Genomic DNA, 21,741 nt, shown 5'->3' on the forward strand with positions numbered 1-21,741 from the left:
ACCCACCCCAGCCCATCATGTACCCCTACACCCACCCCAGTGTGTACCCCAACACCTGCCCCAGCCCCAGCATGTACCCCGACACCCACCCTAGCCCCAGTGTGTACCCCGACACCCACCCCAGTGTGTACCCTGACACCCACCCCAGTGTGTACCCCGACACCCACCCTAGCCCCAGTGTGTACCCTGACACCCATCCCCACGTGTACCCCGACACCCACCCCAGCATGTACCCTGACACCCACCCCAGCCCCAGTGTATACCCCGACACCCACCCCAGTGGGTACCCTGACACCCACACCAGTGTGTACCCCGACACCCACCCCAGCCCCAGTGTGTACCCCGACACCCATCCCCACATGTACCCCGACACCCACCCCAGCCCATCATGTACCCCTACACTCACCCCAGCGTGTACCCCGACACCCACCCTAGCCCCAGTGTGTACCCCGACACCCACCCTAGCCCCAGTGTGTACCCCGACACCCACCCCAGCCCAGCATGTACCCTGACACCCACCCCAGTGTGTACCCCAACACCTGCCCCAGCCCCAGCATGTACCCCGACACCCACCCCAGTGTGTACCCCGACACCCACCCCAGTGTGTACCCTGACACCCACTCCAGTGTGTACCCCAACACCAGTCCCAGCCCCAGCATGTACCCCGACACCCACCCCAGCCCCAGTGTGTACCCCGACACCCACCCCAGTGGGTACCCTGACACCCACCCCAGTGTGTACCCCAACACCCACCCCAGCCCCAGTGTGCACCCTGACACCCATCCCCACGTGCACCCTGACACCCACCCGAGCGTGCACCCTGACACCCACCCCACGTGCACCCTGACACCCACCCCACGTGCACCCCGACACCCACCCCACGTGTACCCTGACACCCATCCCCACGTGCACCCTGACACCCACCCGAGCGTGCACCCTGACACCCACCCCACGTGCACCCTGACACCCACCCCACGTGCACCCCGACACCCACCCGAGCGTGCACCCCGACACCCACCCCACGTGCACCCTGACACCCACCCCAGTGTGTACCCCAACACCCACCCCACGTGCACCCTGACACCCACCCCACGTGCACCCTGACACCCACCCGAGCGTGCACCCTGACACCCACCCCACGTGCACCCTGACACCCACCCGAGCGTGCACCCCGACACCCACCCCACGTGCACCCTGACACCCACCCCAGTGTGTACCCCAACACCCACCCCACGTGCACCCTGACACCCACCCCACGTGCACCCTGACACCCACCCGAGCGTGCACCCTGACACCCACCCCACGTGCACCCTGACACCCACCCCACGTGCACCCTGACACCCACCCCACGTGCACCCTGACACCTGCCCTGCTGTGATGGGCTCACCGCGGGCTCAGTGAACCGAGCCAGCCGTGGAAAGTTCCCAGAGGAGCCACCTCCACACACAGGACGTGGGGTGGGGCTGCCGGCAGAGCGCCTGCACGGACCCCTGCACTGGGCGCTGGGCATCGGCCCTTCCAGGTGGAGAGGGTTCAGCAGAGGAAGGAAACGCAGCGGGGACGAGCGAATCCCAGCCCGGCCTCCAGGCTGTGTGCACCCCCGGAGGGCCCAGGCCTGTGCTCTGCCCGGTCCCCACTGTCCCTGACCAGGGACAGGGTGGGGGGACAGGCAACGCGCAGGGACAGGAGATCCCACGGTCCCGGAGCCTTGCTGGTGTCTGTGCCAGGCCCTGGGGACAGCCACCCCAGCAGGTCTCCCAGGAAGCCACACAGCAGCCACCCCTGCCAAGTCGACCCAATAGAACTCCTGGAACCCCGCCACAGAGCGCTGGAGCCCCACCATGGGGCACTGGAACCCCACGGAGCACTGGGACCCCCCCATGGGGCACTGGACCCCACCCTGGGGCACTGAGCCCACAGAGGGCACTGGGACCCCGCCCTGGGGCACTGGAGCCCACAGAGGGCACTGGGACCCCCCATGGGGCACTGGAGCCACGCCCTGGGGCACTGGAGCCCACAGAGGGCACTGGAGCCCACAGAGGGCACTGGGACCCCCCACGGAGCACTGGAGCCACGCCCTGGAGCACTGGGACCCCATGGAGCACTGGGACCCCCCATGGGGCACTGGAGCCCACAGAGGGCACTGCACCCCGGGCCCAGACCACTCCAAAGCAGGCAGGGCCCACGTCCTTCAAACCCACACCGGGGAGATTCAAGGAACTGCAGCCCCTCAACACGTACACACACACACCCATGCACACACACGCTCACACACACTCGTGCACACACAGATGTGCACACACGCACAGCCCTCAAGCATTCAGCCCCTCCGGGGTCACCCCAGCTCCCAGGACGGCACAGGGGAGAGGTGGTGCCCCCCAGGCCCCGCTCCCCCCGGAGCTGGGTGCGCAAGGCCCGCCCTTCTGTCTCAGTTCCTGCCGCAGGCAACAGCTCGAGTGACCCCAAACATGGGCACCGAGGCCCAGGGCAGGCCAGGCCCGGGACCTCTCCCAGAGGCTGCCTGGAAACAGGAGGCCCAAGAATGCAGTGGGCAGCTTGGCAGAGGGACAGCCGGGGCCGGCGGGACTTCCAGTAACTCGCCCGCCCTGCCCGACCTCGCCCACCGGCCCAGCCTCGGCCAATGGATGCCCGGTGCTGGGCTCCGGCCCCCAGGCAGGCCCAGCCCAGCACAGCTGCTGCGGGGCCTTCGGGGTCAGCACCCCCTGCCCTGCCGCTGAGCGGGGAACTGGATCCCTGCGCGCTCGGGGCCCTGCCGGGAAGGGGGTATCTTTAGCTTCCCTTCCTGGAAGCCCACTGGCTCCCCGCCCGCCAGCACCCAGCCACCCCCAGCCCCGAGGCCCCAGAGGGCACAGCACACTCCCAGCAAGCTTCGCTCAGCCTGGGGGCCGACACGGGCTGACCCCTGCCCCTCTCCGCCTGTCTCCCCCCACTGCCCCGGGGGTGGTCCTGTGTGCCCGGCCCCCAGTGCAGTTAGAGGAGCTGAAACAGGATCAAGGTGAGTCCCCTTATCCCAGAGCAGAAGAGGTGGGAGCCCGGGCACCGCAGGCCGGAGGCCGAGGAGCACCCAGAGCGGGGGGTGGGGGGAGGCCCGGCCAGGAGGAGGCGGGCCCCGAGAGGGCCTGGTGCGGGACAGGACACGGGAGCTGGGTCCACGGCGGGCAGGGTCTGGGCCTTGCCTTGGGGGCCATTCACCCAGGGGCCAGCGGCTGCGTGCGGCTCAGCCCTGGGACTCAGGAACAGATCACACCAGGTGTGGGTTCCCTAAACCACGCCCCTGCAAGCTGCCCAGGACCGGCCCGGGGCTGGGGCTGTGCACCCCCCCAGGCTTCCAGCTCCTGGTGGGGGCAGGGAGGCAGGGGTACCCAGAGGAGGGCGGGGCATGCGAGGGGAAGCCTGGGGAGGAAGCTGAGGGGCGAGCGTGGTGTCCCCAGCAGACGGGGTGGGGGGCAGGGGGCTGCAAGTGCAGTGACCGGCAAAGGGGGGACCCGTGTGCCCCCCGCCCCTGTGATTTCCTGATTGGCCCAGGAATGTCCCAGCGTGGGCACTAAAAGTCCTGTACCCAGGAGCTGGCGCTGTGGCGTAGCCGGTAAGGACACCGCCTGCAGCGTCACCATCCCATGGCCGCCGGTTCGAGTCCCGGCTGCTCCACTTCCGACCCAGCTCTCTGCTGTGGCCTGGGAAAGCAGCAGAAGGTGGCCCAAGTGCTTGGGCCCCTGCACCCGTGTGGGAGACCCGGAGGAAGCTCCTGGCTCCTGGCTTCAGCCTGGCTCAGCCCTGGTTGTTGTGGCCATCTGGGGAGTGAACCAGTGGATGGAAGACCTCTCCCTCCCACTCCCTCCCTCCACATTGCCCTCTCTGAAACTCCAACTTTCAAATAAATTAATAAATCTTAAGAAAAAGTCCTGCACGAAGGAAACTGTGGCTGGACTTTCGCTCTCTCTGGTGTGAGCGCTGGTGCCCCTCCTGGGCTCAGACAGCTGCCACAGCTCCAGGCATTGCCCCTCACTTAACCGTGCACTGAGCAGGAGGAAATGGAGCGCACACAGAGCACGTTTTCTTCGAGCTTCTCAGAAGCCCTCCAGAGACACCCGCCCCCACCCCGCCCTGCACATTTTACTGGAAGACCTGGGTCACACGGGCACCCTCGGCCAATACTGGCAAAAGAGCGGAGTGCGATGTTTGGCAAACATAAAAGAAGCAGGTGGCTGGCATCAGTGTAGACCAGCTGACGATTCTAGGGAGAACTCCCCGGGGTGCCTCAGTCCCCCTTTCGGGGAGGGAGTGTCAGGCAGAGCCCAGACCCACCGTGCCCCACACAGCTCTGCACCTGTCTAGGTCAATCATCCGGACACTTTCCCAGAAGGGCAGATTCTGGAGCAGACGCGTTGCTGTAAAATTCTGCATAATCTTTTGGACACCCAGAGAGCCAGGGAAGCGCAGACGAGGGAGGCGAGAGGGCCTGGCTGTCATTCTATCTGGGGGGGGGGGTGTAAAAAGAGGAGCCATTTTAGAACACGGGCTCCTTGCCTGTTTGGGACTCCCCCCGGCTCGGGCAGCAGCCTCCAGCTTGGCTGGCCGGGCCACACCGCCAGGAGTGCCAGGAGCGGCACGGGGGGGGGTCACCAGTGCCGAGGGTGAGGACGAAGCTGGCGCAGCAGGCGCGAGAGCATTCAGGCTTCCGCCAGGCCGGGCGGGGTGGGGTTGCACTCACAGAGGGGAGACGGCAGGAGGGGACCCAACTCCTGAGCTGGGGGGGTGCACCTGCGAGGCCCGAGCGGTGGGAGGGCAGCAGTGTGGCGGTGCCCCCCCCAACCTGAGCCCACAGAAGGAGCTGTGGGTGCCGACTCGTGCTGGGAGGAGACCCTCGGGGTGTGGAGGGAGAGAACACAGATGGGGTGACGGTGACGCCGGCTCAGGGCGCGTCCCCGGAGGAGCGGCTGGACCTGTGAGCTGGGCTGCCCACTGGCCCGTGGCCTGGCTTCTGGGGCCCGGCTCTGAAGCCCTCTGCTTCCCCCCGAGCGCCCGAGAGACCAAGTCAGCTCCCGGGCCCCCACCGACGAGCACCTGCCTCCCGAGAGTGCGTCGCCGCCCTGAAGAGCGGCTGATTGCCCAGCGCGTTCTGAATTTGGTGGTTTTTCTGAGCAGGGGGTAGAGGCTGAGAAACAGACAGAAAGAGGAGAGAGAGCGCCCATCCGCTGGGTCCCTCATTCCTCAAATGCCCGCAACGGCCATGCTGCCAAAGCTGGAAGCTAGCCACTCCATCCGGGTCTCCCCCGTGGGTGCAGGGGCCCAAGCTCCCCCAGGGGGCATCGGCAGGGAGCTGGATCGGAAGTGGAGCAGCTGGGACTTGAACCGGCGCTGCAAGAGGCAGCTTAACCCGCAGTGCCACAGCACGCACCCCTGCAATCCTCGACGTCACACAAACAGGTTTCCTCTGTCCTTGACCAGGGGACCCAGCAAAGTCAGGTGCATGGCTGCACAGCCCTGCAGGGGGAGGCGCGGCCGCCAGGATCTGAGGGGGAGGGGGAGGCGGCGTGCAGGTGCCTGGTCCTACAGCGAGGGCAGGGCTGATGGGCCTTCCACTGCAGCGACCGTGGAAGGCAGGGAGAGAGGGGTCGAGGCCTGGGGTCTGAGCGACCCCTGGGCTGGGAGAGCACGGTGGGCAGGGCCAGGCTGGGCGCAGTGAGGAGCCGGTGAGCCTGTGCCGATGTGAGCTCTCGCCTGCTCGGTTGCCTGGGAGCGACCCTACTTCCCCGAGCAGCAAGAGGTGGTGGGGCCACGTGCAGCCTTGCCAGTGACCCACAGCCCCCAGGGGCCCGGAGCCAGGGGCAGGAGTGACACCTGGGACCGTAAGGAGGGTGCCGGTGGCACCAGGGTGACCAGCGGGCCCCAGGCACTGACTCCGGCGGCCAGCTCCACCCTGCGCCCCACCCGCCGGGGCTTTCCTAGAGATCTGGGGTCCATAGGTCCCCCGGGAATCCTGCTCCTGTCCCGAGTCAGCTCCTTCACCCGCTCACCGCCCTGTGACCCCGCCACGCCCTCAGGGATTTCTCTCTCCTCACCCCTTCCCTGCCCTTCCCATTCATTGAGCAAGGACAAAGACTCAGCCGTGCCCCAGCCTTCCCGGCACCTGACTCACTGTGGGGCGCCCTGCTGCCCGGGCTCATCCCCGGTGTCTCGTCTGCCCTCTGGCCTCGGATGCATCGGCAGGCTGAGAGGATGGACCCCAAATCCCCATCCAGCCAGCCGCTCAGGGGTCCCGGCCGTCTGCCTCTGGGGGTCTCACTGGTGCCTGCAGGGCAGCCTGTCCCTCTGAGGGTCCCCCGCTCCACACAGCGACTCCCAGAGGGTCCTTGGCTCAGACCGGAGCCCTTGGTGTTGTCCCCGGACTTCTGCAGGCGGGAGTGGTGGCTCTGAGGGGCCTGTGGGCAGCGAGTCCCGAGGGAGACGCTCAGAGCACTCTTGGGGTCCTCTCACCTCCCTTCCAGACCCCCCGAGCTCCTCTGGCTCCTTCCACACTCAGCTCTGCCCTGTCCTCCCTCTGTCTTCCCTCGCACCTGCGAGTACCCTCATCCGCCGTGGCCCACTCGCCCTCACTCCCCCTGTCCCCTGTGAGCCCACTCAGGCCCTGCTCCCAGGCCTGGCCCAACCACCCGACCAAGTAGCTCCCCGTCCATCTCTCCTTACATTCTCTTGCTCTGTCTTTTCTTTTTGTTTATTTATTTGCTTATTTTAAGTCTATCTGAAAGGCAGAGAGCCTGAGACAGACAGAGAGATCTTCATCCACTGGCTCGCTCCTCACCATGACAGCTGGGGCTGGGCCAGGCCAAAGTCAGGCGCCAGGAGCTCCACGTGGTGGCAGAGGTCCAGGTGCACTGGCAGGAAGCTGGAGCTGAGGTGGCGCTGGGACTCGAATCCAGGCCTGCGATACAGCAGGTGTGTGTCTCATGCAGCATTTTTTTTTTCAAGATTTATTTATTTATTTAAAAGTCAGAGTTACACAGAGAGGAGAGAGAGAGAGAGAGAGAGAGAGAGAGAGAAAGAGAAAGGTCTTCCATCCGCTGGTTCACTCCCCAGTTGGCTGCAATGGCCGGAGCTGCGCTGATCTGAAACCGGGAGCCAGGAGCTTCTTCCAGGTCTCTCATGTGGGTGCAGGGGCCCAAGCACTTGGGCCATCTTCCGCTGCTTTCCCAGGTGCGTTAGTAGGGAGGGAGCTGGATCGGAAGTGGAGAAGCCAGGAACTGATGCCCATCTGAGATACCAGCGTCACTGGTGGTGGAGGCTTTACCCACTACTATGGTGCTGGCCCCCCAAACAGTTAGAGATTTAGTTAGAAATTTATTTCTTTATTTGAAATGCAGAGTTACAGAGAGGCAGAGGCAGAGAGAGAGAGAGAGAGAGAGATCTTACATCTGCTGGTTCACTCCCCAAATGGCAACAACGGCCGGAGCTGAGCCGACCCAAAGCCAGGAACCAGGAGCTTCCTCCAGGTCTCCCATATGGGGGCAGGGGCCCAAGGACTTGGGCCATCTTCCACTGCTTTCCCAGGCCACAGCTGAGAGCTGGGTTGGAAGTGGAGTAGCCGGTACTCAAACCGGCCCGTATGGGATGCCGGCACTGCAGGCGGCGGCTTTACCCGCTGTGCCACAGCACCGGCCCCCAATAGCATCTTCAGCACTGTGCCAAACGCCCACCCCGCCTGACTTTCTCCTTGACACTGTCACAGATGTGGCTTTATTTTTATTTTTTTAAATATTTATTTATTTGAAAGGCAGAGTTACAGAGAGAGAGTGTTCACTCCCCAAATGGCTGGGCCAGGCTGAAGCCAGAAGCCAGGAGCTCCATCCGGGTCTCCCACGTGGGTGACAGGGATCCAAGCAACCAGGCCGTCCTCTGCTGTTATCCCAGGCGCATTAGCAGGGAGCGGGATTGGACGCGAGCAGCCAACTCAAACTGGCGCTCATAGAGGTTGTCAGCGCTCCAGGCCATGGCTGTACCCACTGCGTCACAGCGCCAGCCCCTACAATCTGATTTTCATACTAAAATACCGGCAGTCCAGCTCCCTCTGAGCCACACCCCGCAGACTCATGGTGGGGGGCCCTCTGGGGCGGGAGTCCGCCCACCTGCCCCTAAGTCCCCCAGGAGCCTCTGGAACCCGCGTCTGAAGTCACAGCGTCACCGCGCCGGTTTCTCTGCAGCGCCGGGCAGGGCCGCCCAGCCGGCAGGTTCTTCCCAGGCACGTAAGCGGCTCTTGCAAACTCAGAGGGCTGCACTCAGAGGGTGCTGGTCCAGCAAACGCAGATGAGGACAAAGCAGCATGGCCGCGGGCAGCCCTTCCGGGTCCCCACAAACCATCGGCTCAGCCCAGCGCCCCACCCCCAGGGCGAGGGTGTGCAGTGTTGGCCCGGGGTCCCGGCCTTTCTCCTCCAATCCTCTCCGTGCTTTCAGGAGCGAGACCCCCCTGCACTCTGGCTGCCTCGGTCGGCTTCCTGCTGTGCCGGTGGCACACGCGAGACCAGGCAGGTCGGAAGGAGCAGAGCTGCTCGGCTCACGGTGCAGGAGGCTGGCGCGTGTGAGCTGCCACCTGCACGCGGGCGCAGGCGTCCTGTGGTGAGGGGCGCGGCGCGGGCTCAGTGTCCACCCTCCAAGCCCTCTGACCTCCCTGAAGCCACCTCCAGACACCATGAACTTCCAACTCGGGGACTCAACGCCCAGCACCTGGCCTTGCAGGGAGCACACAGCAGTCGAGGTCGGCCGGAGGCGCCCCGCTCGCTGAGGGACAGCGGTCAGAACGCGTCTCCCGCCTGCGCCTCTGCTCCCCAGGCCGTGCAGCCTCGCAGGGTCCGCTGTCCCCTTCCCGCTGCCCCCGCCGTGTCCGACCAGCACAGGGCATGGGTGCTGCGTGCTCTCCCCCATAGCCCCCGTCCACATCACGTACCCCACACTGAAGGTCAAGACCCCCAGCCCCAGGGCCCCTCTCAGCCCCAGGGCCCCTCTCAGGCCCGCCGTCCTGTTGTGGCCCGCAGGCCTGGCTCAGATCCGGACTGGGCCTTGGCAGGGTGGTGACAGCAGAGGATCCCTGGGCTCAGGGGACAAATCTGACAATGACCGGGCATGCAGACCCCAGAATAGAGGGGTCACCAAATACAGAGGCAAATCTGGCTTCAAATTTAGTGCTGTCTTACGCAGAACATTCCAGAAACCAAGGGGGCCAGCTCACCCTGTCGTGGGCTCCCTGAGGCTGGGCACGCAAGCAGACACCACGTCCTCTTAGGAGGGAACTGCGTGGGGCAGGGTCCCTGAGGAGGCTCCCCTGCCCCCAGGAGAGGACCGAGCTGGGACCAGCTGACCCTCAGCAGGCTGTCCCTCGCGGTCACCAGATGCCTTGAGCAGTGCCTCGGGTGACACCGCGTGCAGGAGTGGATGACGCGGGCCGGCATGGTGCTCTCGGCCCTTTGACGTATGTCTCTGCGGACCCAGGCCTGGGGCAAGTTCCCAAAGCACAGGGCGGCGCTGAGATGCAGCAGTGACCACCTGGGGCCACCCTTGGGTGGTGTGGGAGTGGCCACAGCGTCCTCACACCTAAGAGAGCCTGGGAGGACCCGGGGTGGAGCATGGAGAGGCCTCTGGCTGGGCTCTGGCTCTGGCTGCCCGCTGGCCAGGACACGGCCTGTTCCCAGAACACTGCCCGCCCCTAAGGCCATTCACCCTGGCGGCGGGCTGGGCCAGAGGGCAGGTCCCCAGCCCAGGTGCCAGCTGGGAGTCACGCGTCCCCCCGGGGGGGCTGCTGGGGCTCGGCCGCTGTGCGTCCCTGTGAGGTCCCCTTGACGGGGAGCCAGCGACAGAGGCCTTCGCCCCAAAGCTTAGGCTGAGGCCCTGACCCTGGTGCGGGAGGACTGGGGGTGTGGGGAGGCCCGAGGAGCCCAGCCCCTTCCATGACCTCTTTTCCCTGGGGGCAGCTTCCTGTGTGCTGCACCTGCGACCCGACAGACACTGGCTGTGCCCCCTGGGGTCCGGTGCAGGGTCAGGGGCCTGACTGCTAGGCCCAGCAGGGGTCCTTCTGAGCCTGGGGACCCCCGCACCTCTGGAGGCCCCTGAAGCTGGGCCTGCGCAGGGGAGGACGAGAAGAAAAGAGTGTGGCGAGGGGAGAGAGAACTTTCCAGAAGGCATCTCAGAAACCCACAAGGTAGACACAAAGGCCCTGTGGCCGCATGCCAGGGCCCCCAGCAAGGACTGGGGCTGGCTCGGTCACCCCAGCCGTGGCACCAGGCAGCAGCTCGTCCCGGGGGGCAGGGCCCCTTAGCACCGTGGAGCCCAGGCCCTGCCGCCCCTCCCTGAGCTCGGGTCCCAGCTGTGGCCTCCCGCACAGCTCTGGGCTTCAGTTTCTCTGTGAGCGGCACGTTGAATCCACAGCCCTGGCTCTCCTGGCGCTGTCTCTCACCACACACGCTGCTCGGAGCAGCAGCAGGCGAGCGGGGCCCTGGAGCACGCCCTCCACTCCTGCCTCCCTTCTCTGGGGTCCTCCCTGCCCCGGGCCACCCCTCACCTGCGCCACCCCCAGCTTACAAGTCTGTTCCACTGCTGGGTCAAGAGGGTTTACTCTGGCCTCAGAAGCCAGGCCGCTGGGCAGTGGGCACGGGGCCCAGGTGACAACAGGCACGCCCTGGGGCCCCGTGCACCCCGCGGCCTGCCTCTCTCACCGGGCTGTGCCGTGCAAGGCACCGCGTGCTGTTAGCCACGCGCCTGGGTCATGAAGGTCGCCCTCTAGTGGCCCCAGGCACGGCAGCGGCTCCCCTGAGCCTGACTTCTGGGCGATGGGAAACTGGCTCCTCCGACTGGGGGCTGTGGCGCCCCCACCCTCCCACCCCTGCCAGTGGCCACGCCCAGACACCTGCCCCAGGTCCTGTACCACACAGCAGCAGGAACTGGGCGCTTGTGGGCAGCAGCCCAAACCAGAGGCTCGAATCCCAGAGAAGGCCCCTGCAAGGGCCGCAGGCTGGGTGGGGGCAAACAGGCCAGCACCCGGGGCTCCCCGCACTTAAGGGGCTGGCGGAGGGGCTGGGCAGGAGGACGGCAGTGGCCAGGCGGGTGCCTGGGGCGGGAGCTTCCGGAACGCAGCAGCTCTGGGGAGGAGTAAGGGGAGGTGAGCTACCACCCTGAATGGACGCATGACTGAATGAGTGGTGGGCAGCAGTGTCCTCTCCCAGCCTGTTGGTTTGGCCTCAGGCGGAAAGAGCCAGAAAAGCCGCACCTGTTGGGGCCGGCGCGGTGATGTAGCACTGCCTGTGACACCGGCGTCCCCTGTGGGCGCCATTCGTGTCCCAGCAGCTCCACTTCCGACCCAGCTCTCTGCTTGGCCTGGGAAAGCTGGAGAAGATGAACCAAGACCTTGGGCCCCTGCACCCGTGTGGGAGACCTGGAAGAAGCTCCTGGCTCCTGGCTTCAGCCTGGCTCAGCCCTGGCCGTCATGGCCATCTGGGGAGTGAACCAGTAGATGGAAGACCTCTCTCTCTCTCTGTGTAACTCTGACTTTCAATAATTAAATCTTAGAAAAAGAAAAGAAAGCAAGCCTGTACTTGTATCAGAAAAGAGGCCAGCGACTTCTGAGATCGGCCCCAGCCACCTGGACCCCCGGTCACCGGGGAACCCACAGGCCCCAGGCCCCGCATTCTGAGGCGGGGCTGCGGCCACCTTCTGAGATGTAACAGACTGCGGGAGGGGCGATCAGGACGGAGTCGTGGCCCTGGGCGGGGACGAACCCCCAGCACGACACCGGTGGCCTCAGCCCAGCCTCCCTGGGCCTCTGCTCCCCGTGGGGAGAGCGGACGCCTCCCCCAGCCTGGCGGAGGTGCTGGCCAAGCGGGAGCCTGGGGGGCGCCTGCAGCTCCTGTCCCAGCCCTGAGCAGCCCGGGGTCCCTGCAGCCCACTCCCCATCAAAGTCCATGGGTTCCTCGTGGGCTTTTTCCTTCTCACAAAACGTTGTGAGATCCAGGTCACGTGGGCTTCGCCAATTCCCCCATTTGTAAGTGTTTTGGTGCAGCCACACCCAGAGCTGTCAGGGAAGCTGGCCCCACGAGGCGCCCCCACCCCTGCGGCCCCGCCACTCCCCTTCTGTGTCTGTGAGTTCGACAACCGTGGGGCCTCTGTGAGCGGACTCCACACAGAATCAGTCTCCGTGTGGCCGGCGCACAGCTGGGGTCTGCCAAGGCCGTCCGTGGGCAGCAGGAGTCCGGACTCCCCTCTGTCTCAGGACTTTCCACGCCACGGAGAGACCAGCCACCTGCAAACGGACACTGGGCTCGCCCGCCTGGTGCCTGCGGCGAGCAAGGCCGCCCAAGCCCCGCCCTCCGCCCTCGGCGGCCTGCCCAGCCCCGGAACAGCTGTGCCATCTCTCTTCTACATTCTAAAATTAAAGTTAAATTTTTAAAAGATGTATTTGAAAGGCTGAGTTGAGAGAGAGAGAGAGAGAGAGAGAGAGATCTCTTCTATCCCCTGGTTCACTCCCTAAATGACCCCGAGGGCCAGGACTGGGCCAGGCTGAAGCCAGGAGCCAGGACAGCAGCATCCCGCGTGAAGTGGCCTGTGGACCGCCCCCAGGGCCCTTAGTCCCAGCCGGCCCCCTCCTTCACCCCCACACAGGCGGGCAGGGGGTCTGCGCAGGCAGCCGCCGCCAGGTCCCTGCGCCCCGCCTGCTGGTCCTCCTCCCGGCAGCCCTGTAGCTGGCGTCTGGCCGGGAAGGGGCTGTGGCCTGTCATGCGGCAATGGGCAAAGGCACAGCACAAGCAACCCGCAAGCAAGCAGCGGCGGCCAGCGCGGCTGTGTCACGTTTGCCAGGCCACCAGGTGCGGGCGTTCTCCAGGGCTCCAGGGGCAGGGCCGCAGGGGGCCACCTCCAGCCTTCCTCACGTCCCCGGCTTTCCTGAGATCTGGCCACAGGCGGCTCCAGCCACCTGTGGGAACACACAACTCGTGTACACACGGTTACACAACCGTCGCGACAGCCAACCGGAGAACAGCGTCCTCGTCTCAAAAGGGCCTCTTTATCTTCTAGTTATTTATTTTTAAAATTTGTGCTCTTTGGCTGGCGCCGTGGCTCACTAGGCTGATCCTCCGCCTGCGGCGCCGGCACACCGGGTTCTAGTCCCGGTCGGGGCACCGGATTCTGTCCCGGTTGCCCCTCTTCCAGGCCAGCTCTCTGCTGTGGCCCGGGAGTGCAGTGGAGGATGGCCCAAGTGCTTGGGCCCTGCACCCCATGGGAGACCAGGAGAAGCACCTGGCTCCTGCCATCGGATCAGCGCGGTGCGCCGGCTGCAGCGGCCATTGGAGGGTGAACCAATGGAAAAGGAAGACCTTTCTTTCTGTCTCTCTCTCTCTCTCTCTCACTATCCACTCTGCCTGTCCAAAAAAAAAAAAAAAAAAACAAAAAAAAAAAACAAAAAAAAAAAACAAAAAACTGTGCTCTTTCTTCTCCTTTTGTTTGCAGGGCAGAGAGACAGAGCATCGTCCGTGCCCGTGTCACTGCCCCAGGCGGCCGCAAACCCCCGCGGCTGGGCCGGGGCTGCAGCTGGGCAGGTGGCCCTGGGACCCGAGTTCCTGGGCTGCTGTGTGCTAGGAGGCTGGCACTGGAAGCTGCGTGGGGACTCGAACTCAGGACTCCATGAGGGGCGTGGGCAGACCTTCGCCACCAGGCTCTGTGCCTTTCAGCCATGCCCCTGCCCCAGCCCCCGACAGCACAACACAAACCTGTCCCGGACGCCTCCTCTCCGTGGGATCCCGCGCACGAGGCCTCCTGCGTCTGCCTTCTTCACCGCGGGACGAGGGCTCGCCGTGCTGTAGCCCTGGTCGCCACGCCGCCTGGTTCCAGAACACTCCGCGGGACCTACGGCCGAAGCCGCACACGAGGCAGGCGACGGAAGAGCCTGCCTCCCACGCGCCTTGCCCACCCCTCCCTGCACCTCCCAGGGTGTGACGTGACCAGGACATGCTCTCCCCGCCCAGCAGGTGCGGATGGGGTGGGGGGGGGTGCTGGCTGCACAGGTGGGCCACCGCCTCTCCACGACCTCAGCCTTGGAGGTGCCCCAGCGCGGCCAACGGGGACACGGTCCCCTGCGGCCGTCTCCTGTTGGATCCCGTTCTCTGGGCTGCTGCTTTGGAACTCCCCTCCCCTCTCCCAGGTGGGTAACAATGACGGTGGTGAGGACCACGTGCCGGGGTGGGTGGGCCTGGTCCCCCCACCTCAGGAGTTGTCGCTCAGAATCTGTTCACGTGGCCTCATTTGGAAAAAGTTTCTTGGGCCGGCGCCGCGGCTCACTAGGCTAATCCTCCGCCTGCGGCACCGGCACACCGGGTTCTAGTCCCGGTCAGGGCGCCGGATTCTGTCCCGGTTGCCCCTCTTCCAGGCCAGCCCTCTGCTGTGGCCCGGGAGTGCAGTGGAGGATGGCCCAAGTGCTTGGGCCCTGCACCCCATGGGAGACCAGGAAAAGCACCTGGCTCCTGGCTCCTGCCACCGGATCAGCGCAGTGCGCCGGCCGCAGCACGCCAGCCGCGGCGGCCATTGGAGGGTGAACCAACGGCAAAGGAAGACCTTTCTCTCTCTCTCTCTCACTGTCCACTCTGCCTGTCAAAAAAAAAAAAAAAAAAAAAAAAGAAAGAAAGAAAAAAAAAGAAAAAGTTTCTTGGACAAACCCAAGTTGAGGGTCTGCAAATGAGGTGTCTCGGATTAGCTGTCCTTGGAGGAGACAGAGGAGAAGGCAGAAGCAGAGACACACAATGGCCAGGCAGAACCACGCAGTGCCCGGAGCCCCCAGGAGCTGGGGGAGGCCTGACAGCCCCCCCCAGCTTCCAGCCCCCAGAGCTGCAAGAACCCCTTCCTGTGGTGGTCGCCGCCTTGTCCTGGCGCCCCTGAGACTCCCAGGGACCCCCGCCCGCAGGCCTGGTCGTTACAAGGCTCAGGGCCTGCCGTCCGCCTGGTCCCACACCGCAGGGCGCGGGCCTTGGAGGCGTCAGGTCCCTGGCTGCCCAGGCGCCCGCGAAGTTGCTTCACGTGTCTGAAGTCGCCGCCGCCGTCGGGCCAGAGGGGGGCCCGGCTTTCCGAGAATCCCGTTGAAGTGCTTACAGGACTCTGCTACTCTGTTTATGATCCGCGGGCAGCGTTCGGGACAAAAAATTGTACTTGCATTGTTGGGAGTCAATTTTATTTTCATGGCTTTGAACACACACACAAACCAAAATAATAATCCCATTAGTAGCTGAATATTGTCGTAATTCTTGCAGAATCTAAATTTTACTGCAACACTAACTGTGAAACACCAAGAACACATTGCAGCAAGACTACCGGGAATAAACGGGGCTGCTGGGCCCCAGATCCGAGCGATGACTCCGTCCCCGCTGCCAGGCGTCCCGAGAGGACCAGAGAGGGGCTGACCCTGACCCTGAGCCGCTGTTGCTGCTCCTGGGGTCCAGCCATGGCCTTGATGAAGACACGCACGGCGCGCAGGGTTTCCTCTGCGCTTCGCTGGCGACCTTCTGCTGCCAATCACAGAGCCACAAATCGAGGCAGAGGAGTAGCCGTTCCAGCCCCAGGAGAGACGGCGGGGAATCCACGGTGGGGAACCTTCCCTGCCCGGCGCCCCTGGCGGGAGGGTGCACAGGGTCTCCAGGCTCGTTGCAGAATGTGAAGTTAGCAGACTTCGTCTTAGTGTGCCCAGCACGCGGGTGGGATGGATTTGTACTAAGAAGCATTTATTCCGGGGCCGCCCCTGATCCCGGCATCCCACATGGACGCCAGACGGAGTCCCGGCCGCCCTCCTTCCAATCAGGTTCCCTGCGGATGGGCAGGGAGGGCAGTGGAAGGGGGACCAAGTGCTTGAGTCCCAGCAGATGGAAGATTTCTCTCCCACTCTGGGGGCCGGCGCCGTGGCGCACTTGGTTAATCCTCCACCTGCGGCACCAGCATCCCATATGGGCACCGGGTTCTAGTCCCGGTTTGCCCCTCTTCCAGTCCAGCTCTCTGCTGTGGCCTGGGAGGGCAGTGGAGGATGGCCCAGGTGCTTGGGTCCTAGCAGATGGAAGATTTCTCTCCCTCTCTATAACCCTGGCTTCCAAATAATTAAATAAGCCTTTTTTAATCTTTAAGAAAATATTTGAAATTTTAAATCTATAACCAATTTTAAAGATTTTTTAAATTTATTCATTTGACAGATTTAGACAGTGAGAGAGAGACAGAGAGAAAGGTCTTCCTTCCGTTGGTTCACCCCCCAGAATTTTAAAGATTTATGACTAGTCCCGGTTGGGGCATTGGTTCTGTCCCGGTTGCTCCTCTTCCGGTCCAGCTCTCTGCTGTGGCCTGGGAAGGCAGTGGAGGATGGCCCAAGTGCTTGGGCCCTGCACCCCATGGGAGACCAGGAGGAAGCACCTGGCTCCTGGCTTCGGATCGGCGCAGCATGCGGGCCATGGCAGCCATTTGGGGGGTGAACCAACGGAAGGAAGACCTTTCTCTCTGTCTCTCTCTCTCTCTCTCTCTCACTGTCTAACTCTGCCTGTCAAAAAAAAAAAAAGATTTTGAAAAGATTTATTTAATTATGTGAAAGTCAGGGTTACAGAGAGACAGAGAAATCTTCCATCTGCTGGTTTGCTCTCCAAATGGCCACAACAGCCAAAACTGGGCCGATCCAAAGCCAGGAGCCAGGAGCTTCTTCCCGGTCTCCCACGAGGGTGCAGGGGCCCAAGCACTCGCGCCGTCTTCCACTGTTTTCCCAGGCACGTTAGCAGGGAGCTGGATACAAAGCAGAGCAGATGGGACTCGAACCAGCGTCCATATGGGATGCGGGCACTGCCAATGGCGGCTTTACCCACTGCGCCACAGCGCCGGCCCCTAGATAAATCTTTTTTTTTTTTTTTAAGGAAGAATTCATTCACTGTTGAGCCGACATTCAAAGTTGAACAGGCATCTTGGTTTGCTGATTCTTTTTTTTTTTAAACTTTTATTTAATGCATATAAATTTCCAAAGTACGACTTATGGATTACAATGGCTTCCCCCCCATACCATCCCTCCCACCCACAACCCTCCCCTTTCCCACTCCCTCTCCCCTTCCATTCACATCAAGATTCATTTTCGATTATCTTAATATACAGAAGATCAGCTTAGTATACATCAAGTATGGATTTTAACAGTTTGCTCCCACACAGAAACATAAAGTGAAAAATAATAGATGATTTTTTTTAAATGATGATGAAATCAGAGCAGACCTATTGTCATGTTTAATCCCAGTGAGAGTCAAGTTGGGAATTGATAATTTCTTTCTTTCTTTTTTTTTTTTTTTAACAGAGGATCAGTTTAGTATGCATTAAGTAAGGATTTCAACAGTTTGCACCCCCATAGAAACACAAAGTGGAATATATTGTTTGAGTACTCGTTATAGCATTAAATCTCAATGTACAGCACATTAAGGATAGAGATCCTACATGAGGAGTAAGTGCACAGTGACTCCTGTTGTTGACTTTACCAATTGACACTCCTGTCTATGGCATCAGTAATCTCCCTATGCTCCAGTCATGAGTTTCCAAGGCTATGGAAGCCCTCTGAGTTCTCCGACTCTTATCTTGTTTAGACAAGGTCATAGTCAAAGTGGAGGTTCTCTCCTCCCTTCAGAGAAAGGTACCTCCTTCTTCGATGACCTGTTCTTTCCACTGGGATCTCACTCGCAGAGATCTTTTGCCAGAGTGTCTTGGCTTTCCATGCCTGAAATACTCTCATGAGCTTTTCAGCCAGCTCCGAATGCCTTTAGGGCTGATTCTGAGGCCAGAGTGCTATTTAGGACATCTGCCATTCTATGAGTCTGCTGAGTATCTCACTTCCCATGTTGGATCACTCTCCCCTTTATTTACTCCATCAGTTAGCGTTAGCAGGTACTAGACTTGTCTATGTGCTCCCTTTGACTCCCAGTCCCTCCACCATGACCAACTGTGAACTGAAACTGATCACCTGGAACAGTGAGATGGCATTGGTACATGCCACCTCGATGGGATTGAATTGGAATCCCCTGGTATGCTTCCAACTCCACCACTTGGGGCAAGTCAGCCTGAGCATGTCCCAAATTATACATCTGATTCTTGCTGATTCTTGTTTCACTAAATCTGGGTCGAGTGGCACAAGGAGGAACCCCTTCCGCCATGGGGTGGCGCTGTGGGGAGGCACAGAGGGACCGGCGTGGGGGACAGCTGCAGGCTGGCGGCGGCTGGCCAGGGCACTCTTGGTCTCCGTTAGCTTGACCCTGTCCCCAGGGCTCTGAGAAGGGCGGGAGCTGGATGGAGCCGCGTCTCAGCTGAGCCCCGGGTCACACACACGGACAGGGACCTGTACCACCTGCACAGCCCCAGTCTCCCCGCACTGCGAGGGAGGGGAAAGAGGTTTGCAGTTGCTCCCAGTCATCCTGTGGACGCGGGGGGCCAGCCCGCCTTCAATGACCCTGGAAAACCAGACTTGGCTCTGGGAACAAGGGCTTGTTCTGGGATGGACGCTGTGTGGCCCGGCTGGGGGCGGTGGGGGCATCACATCTTTCGGCCTAGCTGGGACCATGTTTTGCTGCTATGAAATAATCCACCTTCAGCGCTGGTCCCTGCCCCCACTCCACAGAGGACGGGAGGCCTCCAGGACCCCCCAGGACAGGAATGACCCCTACACGCCCCCCACCCAGCCCTGGATGAGCCCTGGTCCCTGGCAGTCCCACCCGCCTTGGGGTTCCGCTCACTTTGGGGATGGCCCCTGGTCAGACCCCAGCCCCTGCAGAACAGTGAAATAGCCCCCGGGTCTGCCCAGAGCCAGGTCCCCCCCACCTCCTCAGCTCCGCCCTCAGGTGCACCACAGGCCCCAAGTGCCCATCACGGAAGGACCGGCCTCTGAGTCTCCCTCACACGGGAGACAGATGCAGCAGGACACCCCCGGAAGCCAGCGCCTCTTCACACATGGTGCCACGCCTGGGCCACGCCTGGGCCATGCCTGAGCCACTCACACGGGATGCTGGTACTGTAGGCGGCAGCTTTTCATGCCACGGCACAACGCCAGCCCCATCCCCTTTGCTTCTGTATAGTCCTCCTGGGGCTGGCGCTGTGGCATAGCCGGTAAAGCCGCTGCCTGTGGTGCTGCCATCCCATATGGGCACCGAAGTCCCGGCTGCTCCACTTCCCATCCAGCTCCCTGCATGGCCTGGGAAAGCAGCAGACAATGGCCCAAGTATCTGGGCTCCTGCACCCACGTGGGAGCCCCGGAAGAAGCTCTTGGCTCCTGGCTTTGGCCTGTCAGCTGTGGTTTCAGCCACTTGAGGAGTAAACCAATGGATGGAAGATATCTCTCTCTCTCTCTCTCTCTCTCTGGAACTCTGACTTTCAAATTAAAACACACACACACACATACACACACTTTGTTAAAAAAGAAAAAAAAAAAAAAAGTCCCCCTGCTGGCTTTTCTGGAGACAGAAGCATCCCCAGTGCCAGGCTCGCTGGCCTCTCTCACACCCGACGTCCTGCACCAACGCTCGTCTCCTGGAGGACCAGCACCGGGAGCCCGACCTTCTCCCCAGCGGCCCTGCCACCCGCTGGGTCCTGGTGCTCACCCCCGGCCCCTCCTGTCTCCTCAGGCCCTTACTCCCTTGACCCCGTCTCTATCCCTGCCCAACCCAGCTCATCAGAGGCCCTGGGCAAACCTCTGCCCAATCAGGGAACGAAGGGGCTTTCGGGCCGTCCTGGGCCCCCAGGGTCCGCACGGCCCAGCCTCCTTGTCGTTTGACGCGTTCCCCTGCTGGCCCGGTGTCCGGGGAGGTCCGATCCGCTCCCAGGCCTGGCCTGGAGTCCCCGCCTGCAGCTGGCACAGCCATGCCCCTCGAGGTGCCTGGGTGGACGTGGGCTTTGCACAAACGCCTCTGGCAGGTCACCCCGGGTCACACCTGCAGCCTCATTCCCCACCCCCGGGGGTGCGGGGGAGGGGAGCAGCGGGGTCCCTGGAAGCAGGGTCCCAGAACTCTGGGCTCATTCCCAGTCTTCCTGCCTGGAAATGTCCACTCCCTTCACGCTCAGCCTTGGCCACACCCCCAGGCCATGTGGGGCTGCCCGTGGGCAGGCGTCCAATTCCAGCTGGGTGGGGAAGGTGTCTGGGCTGCTGGCCAGGTGGGGAGGGGCCTTGGGTGCCCCTGACCACTGTGCGGGCTGCAGCCGCCCTGGCTGGAGCTCCCCCTGACCTCTGCGCCCCCCCCAGCTCGACCCCGTTCTTGCTAGGATGGCGTTGCTGGATCGTGGAGGCTTGACCTCATTCCTTTGCAGGGGACGATGGTTAAGGAACGGCCTGCGAGGGGAGGGGAGGGGCCGCTGCCACCTGGCTGCTGGGGGGGGGGGGCCGCACCTGGGGGCAGGCGGTGCCTCCTCCCCCCTCCACCTCCCGTTCCTGGAAAGGAGGTGGCTGGGGCCTCTGCAGAGCTGCCTGCTGGGAAGTCCCTTCCCTGTGGCCCCATCGCCTCCCACAGTCCTGCTGTGCCCCACTTTGCCACCTGCTCCAGGTGGCCTCCGTGGCTCTCACCGGCTACGCCCAGCCGGCTCTGCCCCTCTGGCTCAGGGACCTCCCGTCGGCCAGACCCTGGTTTGTGGGATTTGGGGGCCCTAACGCCCAGGCCACCCACGGCAAGGGCGAGGAGGGGGCGGAGCACCATGACGGTGCCTTGAAGGGCAGATGGAGCCCGTGACCCCAGAGCAGGTGCCCGGCCCCGCTCGTCCCCCACTGGGTTGGGCAGGGAGCTGGAAGTGACACCTAACGGGGACAAGGGTCCCTATTCCCGAGAAGGGAGGAGGAAGTGGGGGGACAGCTGCCCCCAGGCCGGCCCCCTCGGTACCACTGCACCCAGGAGAGCTGCGCGCAGACCCAGCGCACAGAGGTCAAGTAGCCCAGGCCAGTGCAGGGCTGCCCAGGGCTGACCCGAACAGGACGAGCCTGGGCCAGCAGACCGCAGAGTCGGGCCGGAGCTTGTGGCTTCCTCGTCACCCCTTCCCAGAACGCGGACGCCTGTGTGTTTCATGACGCTGCAGCAGATTTCTGGGCACCCAGCTTCCCCTTTCTAAGAAGCTCACTGCCTCCAAATGACCCATCCTGGGCGGGGGGGTGGTCTCCCAGCCCTGGGGACGCCTCCCCATGCCATCTCAGGCCGAGGGACAGTCTCCCCGGGCAGGAGCCAGACTGCGCCCCTGCACCCCGTGGCCCAGGACCTGCCCACCCTAACCTGCACATCCCTGCCCCGTGGGCTGCACTCCTGGTTGCTGGCAGTTGGAGGCTGGCACGGAGCTGGGCGCCACCCGGGTTCCCGGCCCCCGTCAGCGAGCACCCGAGGGGACCTGGCATTCAGGTCTGGAGGGGTCTGCAGCTGGGCAGGCTGGGAGACGCAGCAGCCGGGCGTCCGCGCCAGAGCAGGGGGCTGGGCCCAGCCTCCCACCCGCTCGCTGCTGTGGCCCAGGCACACAGGCCGGAAGGAAGGCCCCCCCACGACTGCTACACCTGGGGACTCAACTCCAGGCCGCCCAGCACGGGGCCTCTGGGGACGGTGCCGCTGTCCGCCCAGGGCAGCCTGGGGAAGGTCAAGGTCGCAGGCCGAAGTTAGGATTAGGTCCAGACAGCAGGGACCTGGGCCAGCTGGGAAAGCCAGGTCCCCCCAGGCTCGGAAGCCAGTCCTGGGGCAGCCTCGG

At 63.1% G+C, this 21,741-nt stretch overlaps 1 long non-coding RNA gene across 1 annotated transcript; it reads left to right on the plus strand.

Annotated features, from left to right (window-relative positions):
- Positions 1-2,623: 2,623 nt before the first annotated feature.
- On the plus strand, positions 2,624-15,273 carry LOC149121069 (uncharacterized). Its single transcript, XR_016223482.1, has 2 exons — positions 2,624-3,016; positions 13,504-15,273. It is a non-coding gene; the product is annotated as an uncharacterized LOC149121069 (long non-coding RNA).
- The last annotated feature ends 6,468 nt before the right edge of the window (positions 15,274-21,741 follow it).

The sequence above is a fragment of the Oryctolagus cuniculus genome, chromosome 17 (assembly GCF_051225735.1).
Source record: "Oryctolagus cuniculus isolate XC-2025 breed Fujian yellow rabbit chromosome 17, ASM5122573v1, whole genome shotgun sequence".
Taxonomy (NCBI): domain Eukaryota; kingdom Metazoa; phylum Chordata; class Mammalia; order Lagomorpha; family Leporidae; genus Oryctolagus; species Oryctolagus cuniculus.